We start from the raw sequence: 6,501 nt of genomic DNA, 5'->3' as shown, positions 1-6,501 counted from the left end.
CATCTCTTTCACGGCCAGCCTCACTCAACCTGCCACTACCTGTGCTGCAGCCACAGGGCGTGCATCACACATGTGCAGTAGGCAGCGTAAGGCAAACGTGTCGTGAGCATGAAGGGGATGCACAAGGGTGTTTGAGGGTTTGTCGTGGGTGTTACTTATATTGAAGTTCTGACCAACTCACATTACAAATTATATTGGCACCACTACTGCCATGTCTTCGCGAATCCTGTCTGGTTTGTGCAATAATGCCCTCTCCTGAGGATCACTATGAGGACCCACAACTGATGCCACCCATTGTGTCACTGCAGAGTGGGTGTAGGTGTATTTGCAGGGCTCTTTTGCGCAGACGACTGAGAGACATCGGTGATGTACCTGGTTGCACCCTGGAAGGATGCGGAGGAGAAGTTGTTGAGGGCAGTGGTGACTTTGACAGCGACAGGTAAGAAGATGGTGCTCGGGCCAGCCAGGAGCAGCTTGGCATGAAAGAGGCTGCAGATGTCCACGACTACATGTCGAGTGACTCTGAGCCTCCGTGTGCACTGCTGCTCAGAGAGGTCCAGGAGGCTGAGCCTCGGTCTGTGGACCCTGTGGCGAGGGTAGTGCCCTCTGCGACGCATCTCTCTCTGCGGTAGCCCTCCCTCCTGTTGTACAGGTGGATGTGTCACAGCGCTCTGTTGTGGAGCTCCACGTGTCAGAGGTGGACGGCGTGGATGGCGAGGCTGGTGAGGCTGGTGATGCTGTTCGCCCTCCGAGGAGGTCATGACTGCAGCTACGGCGGCCCCCATCCGCAAGATGTACATCTGAGGGGGTCCACAAGGTTGGTACATGTCTCTGGACCCCGGGGTAAGTGTGCAGGTTGGTGACTTTGACTGTCAGGCGGAGGGTGGTGGAGGCCAAACTTTGTCCCAAGTGACAGAGTGGCCTCCTGCAATGGGTGAGGGTCTCCCCCCCCCCCCCCCCACACCTGTCAAATGGACCTTTGCAGCTGCCACAGGCTGACAGCTGCAACACGTCCATTTGACCTGGGAGTGTTTCCCCCAGTATGGGAAACAGTCCCAGTTTGCTCTAAAATCCCACCCCTCCTCACATAATCCCTTAATCAGGTCAGTTAATGATCTGAAATACCTAAATAAATACTTTCAAGTGGCATCCTGCTGGCTTTAATTGCCTGCGGGATTCCCACCAGCGGGGGCTGCGCGCGCACGCCGGCGCGTCAGCGGGGAACCCAGAAGTGCGCGGGTTCGGGGCGGGCTCCGGTCCCGCACCGGGATTCTCCGATTTTCGGAGCCCCCCCGCCAGGAACGCACCCGATAGCGGGTGCTAAAATGACGCCCATTGAGTGTACAGCACAGAAACTGGTCTATGCCAATGTTTATGCACCACACAAGCCTCCTCCCTCCCTACTTCATCTACCCCTTTCAGCATACCCTTCTATTACTTTCTCCTTCGTGTGCTTACCTAGCTTCCTTTAAATGCATCTATGCTATTTGTGGTAGCGTGTCCCACATTCTTACCACTCTATGGGTAAAGAAGTTTCTTCTGAATTCCCTATTGGTTTTATTAATGACTATTTCATATTGATGACCTCTAGTTTTGGATTTCCCACAAGTGGAAACATTTTCTCTATGTCTTCCCTATCAAACCCTTTCATTATCTTAAAGACCTCTATCAGGTCACCCTTCTCTTCTAGAGAAAAGAGCCCCAGCCTGTTTAATCTTTCCAGATAAGTATATCCTCTCAGTTCTAGTATCATCCTGGTAAATCTCTTTTGCACCTTCTCCAATGCCTCTATATCCTTTTTATAATATTGAGACTAGAACTGCACACAGTTCTCCAATTGTGGTCTAATCAAGGTTCTAAACAAGTTTAACATAACTTCTCTGCTTTTCAATTCTATACCTCTATAAATGAGCCCCAGTACTTGGTTTGCCTTTTTTATGGCCTTATTAGTCTGTGTTGCTACTTTTAGTGATTTGTGTATCTGTACCCTGAGATCCCTTTGCTCCTCTACCCCATTTAGACTCTTATTATCCAAGCAATATGTGGCCTCCTTATTCTTCCTACATTTACCTATATTAGAATTCATTTGCCAATTACACGCCCATTCTGCAAGTTTATTAATGTCTTCTTACATTTTAACACATTCTTCCTTTGTATTAACTACACCCACCAATTTCATGTCATCTGCAAATTTTGAAATTGTACTTCCAATTCCCGAGTCCAAATCGTTGATGTAAATTGTGAACAACAGTGGTTCCAGCACCGATCCCTGTGGAACCCCATGTCCCACCTTTTGCCAGTCTGAGCAGCTACCCTTAACTCTCTGTTTTCTGTTTTGTAGCCAGCTTGCTATCCATGCTTCTATCCATCTGGAACAGCTTTCTATCCATTACGGAACCAAGGCGGATAGATGGAGTTAAGACACAGATCAGCAATGATCTAACTGAATGGCGGAACAGGCTCGAGGGGCTGAATGGCCTACACTTGTTCCTATATTCCTATGCTTCTTTGCTGTAAAATTCTATGTGATACGCCACAGCGAGCATAGCAGCAAATCAGAAGCAGCGGAGCCAATGTCTGAGCAAGTTATCTAGAGGAGATGTTTCTACTTGTGGGGGAGACCAAAACTAGACCAAAGAACGGTGAGAATGTGGAACTCGCTACCACAAGGAGTAGTTGAGGCGAATAGCATAGATGCATTTAGGCTAGATAAGCATGTGAGGGAGAAAGGAATAGAAAGGTATGCTGATAGGGTCAGATGAAGAGGGGTGGGAAGAGGCTCATGTGGAGCATAAATGCTGGCATAGACCAGTTGAGCCGAATGGCCTGTTTCTGTGCTGTAGACATTATCTATGTATAAAGAGTTCCACAATTTACTTCATCTATTACATCCTGAGTCGAGGATGTTTATGAGACAGGATCTTCTAAAATCATTTTGTCTATTTATTACTAGAACAAATATATGAAACAGAGGAATACCCAGGATGTAAGATTTTACTGAAATTGTACTTTTTATTGTTCCTACTAAACATGTAAAAGGGTTTGCCAAGCTGCAAAACTGCAGAAATATAAGAATTGACTGTATGAAATCTATTCCTTTATATCTGTCTGTGTTGTGCCTCCGAGAACTCGATTGGTTATGGCTATTTTGTACACGTTTTTGTAGTACTTCTTTTTGCTGATCTACATTGTTCTACATTAAACAGTTTATTTATTGATTATCTTTATCATGGAGAATGTTGTTAAATATGCAAAGGCTTCACTACCTTTGTGAGCTTTTAATTACCTTAACCCTAGCCATTTTGCAAAAATTGGGAGGCAAAACAAATATGTTGCTGGTACATTTATAACAATGAATAATGAGGGGTAATTACAATGTGTATGGGCTGTTGCAAATTGAATTTTGCATTACACTGTCACGCGTAACGGCAAGACCTACTAGCCTACATCTAATAAGATACAACTCAGCATTTCACTCTTGTGCCATGGTTATTTGATACATAACTTTTGTGAGTACATTTACATTTCTGGTAAGCCTTATACAAGCCATAAACTTGAGCTAGGCTCTTTGGCTGCTGCTAAGTCAATGGAAGATTGTTGGAGTAGGATTCAGAAATGGTTCAATGGGCAAAAGGAACAAAGATGAACGGAACCATCAGTTTAAAAAAAATACTTTGTTTCAATCAACTGATGATCCCTTTAGTTCCACAAACAAACCAGGCCAATTTTTGGCATGGATTGAAACGTTACAGCCGCAGGCCACGTTTTAAATGCATTCAATAAATCATAGCCCAATAATAAAACGGTGACTAATTTACCAAGGTAAAAAATCTCTTAGCAGATAGCCGAAATAATTTCCTGTAGTTTTACTTGAAAAATAGTAAATTGCATCCTTTAAATCCATAAATCATGCTGCTGGCAGGTCACTAAGGGCCCACTGCGTCATTATTTTAATCTAAGTGGGAGTGGTGATAAAAGTGTTGGAGAAAATGCGTGATATTAAGGGGGGGTGGGGCTATGATTAACTTTTCACTGTTTTGGCGAGGGTAACAGCAGAGCGATGCAAAAGTCCCAGGAAATTTTGTCGTGGCGTAAGTAACAGTGTGATCTATTAACACCATCATTTCCTCAAAGGGATAGTGATAGGTTAAGCGAATGGGCAAAAATTTGGCAGATGGAATATAATGTGGGAAAATGTGAAGTCATCCACTTTGGGAGGAAAAATAAAAAAGCAAAATATTATTTGAATGGAGAAATACTACAAAATGCTGCGGTACAGAGGGATCTGGGTGTCCTCGTACATGAAACTCAAAAATTCAACATACAGGTGCAGAAGATAATCCAGAAGGTAAACGGAATATTGCCCTTTATTTCTAGGAGGATGGAGTATAATAGGAGGGAAGTCAAACCCTCTGGGAGAAGAAATTCCTCCTAATTTCTGTCTTAAATGGGTGACCCCTTATTCTGAGACTATGCCCCCTAGTTTTAGATTCCCCCATGAGGAAGGACATACTTGCATTGGAGGAAGTTCAGAGAAGTTTCACTAGGTTGTTTCCAGGTATGGAAGGGTTGTCTTATGAGGAAAGGTTGAACAGGTTGGGTCTATACTGATTGGAGTTTAGAAGAATGAGAGGAGATCTTATTGAAACATATAAGATTCTGAGCGGTCTCGATAGGTTAGATGCTGAGAGGATGTTACCCCTCATGGGGGAATCTAAAACTAGGGGGCATAGTCTCAGAATAAGGGGTCGCCCATTTAAGACAGAAATGAGGAGGAATTTCTTCTCCCAGAGGGTCGTGAATCTTTGGAATTCTTTACCCCCAAAAGGCTGTGGAGGCTGAGTCATTGAATACATTCAAGGCTGAGTTAGACAAATTTTTGATCAGCAAGGGAGATATGGGGAAAGGGCGGGAAAGTGGAGTTGAGGTAAAATTATGATGTTACATAAAATGGCCTAGAATTTCCCGGAGACTTGTACCATTGTAATGGTGAATCTACATAATAGGTCCCGATTTACACACAATCAGCCATGATCTGATTAAATGGCAGAGCAGGCTCGAAGGGCCAAATGGCCTACTCCTGCTCCTATCTCTTATGGTCTTATGGTCTCTCTCTTTTGTGTGTAAATCGGGACCTATTACGTAGATTCGCCATTACAATGGTACAAGTCTCCGGGAAATTCTAGGCCATTTTATGTAACATCATAATTTGTTTTGAATGAACAACAATTTGCATTTATATAGTGCCTTTAGCACAGGAAAACGTCTCAAGGCACTTCACAGGAGAGTAATAAGACAAAAATTGACACCGAGCCAAAAGAGGAGATACTAGGGCAGGTGACTAAAAGCTTGGTCAAAGTGGTAGGTTTTAAGAAGGGTCTTAAAGGAGAAGAGAGAGTTGGAGAAGCAGAGAGATTTAGGGTGAGAACTCCAGAGCTTAGGACCTAGACAGCTGAAAGCACAGCTGCCAATGGTGGGTCAAAGGGAGTGGGGAATCCAGGGTTGGAGGAATGCAGACTTCTTGGAGGGTTGTAGGGCTGGAGGGTTGTAGGGCTGGAAGAGGTTATAGAGATTGGAAGGGGCAAAGCCATGGAGAGTTTTGAACACGGGGATGATAATTTTAAAATTGAGGTGCTGGTGGAACGGGAGCCAATGTAGGTTAATGAGCACAGGGGTGATGGATGAGTGGGTCTTGGTGCGGTTTAGAATATGGGTAGCAAAGTTTTGGATGAGCTCAAGTTATGGAGGGTGAAAGATGGGAGGCCGGTCAGGAGAGCATTGGAATAGTTGAGACTAGAGGTAACAAAAGCATGGACGAGGGTTTCAGCAGCAGATGGGCTGAGATGGACAAAGTTATGGAGGTGGAAATAGGCGGTCTTTGTGATGGAGACGTTATGGGGTCAGAAGCTCGGGGTTAAATAGGACGCCAAGGTTGTGAACAGCCTGATTCACCCTGAGGCAGTGGACAGGAAGAGGGATGGAATTGGTGGTGAGAGAACGGAGTTTGTGAAATGAAGGAAACCATTGTTAGAATAATGTGCAACATGAAAAAATTGGATTCTTTAGGTTTACTCAATGATTAGGTAAAGATGAAAAGAAAAAATATTCATGCTGGAAATCTGAAATAAGAACAGAACATGCTGGAAATACACAGGATGTCAGTTAGCATCTAGAAAGAGAAAAGGCCCCTTTAAGATATTTGGGGTGTGTAATCTGTTACGTTAGGGGTGTTTCATATTGGAGTTTAAACCAAAAAAAACACAAACATTGTTTAAAGCTAATAACGGTCAAGGTGGAACAAAATTCAGATTTTTGGCTCAATGTACTGAGTTAGCATTTCAGCCTTTTTTTAAAAAAATGAGCAGCTTTCGTATTAGGGCCGAGAATAATACACAAAAAAAAATTACAGTCCCTCCCCATTTGTCCTCATCATTTCCAGTAATGTGTCTCTTTTTTTTTTGCACTGTTACCGTAAGTCCGGCCCCTTTTTCTGACACACCC

Source organism: Heptranchias perlo, chromosome 11 (genome assembly GCF_035084215.1).
Source record: "Heptranchias perlo isolate sHepPer1 chromosome 11, sHepPer1.hap1, whole genome shotgun sequence".
Classification (NCBI taxonomy): domain Eukaryota; kingdom Metazoa; phylum Chordata; class Chondrichthyes; order Hexanchiformes; family Hexanchidae; genus Heptranchias; species Heptranchias perlo.
This window is presented reverse-complemented; position numbering follows the sequence as displayed.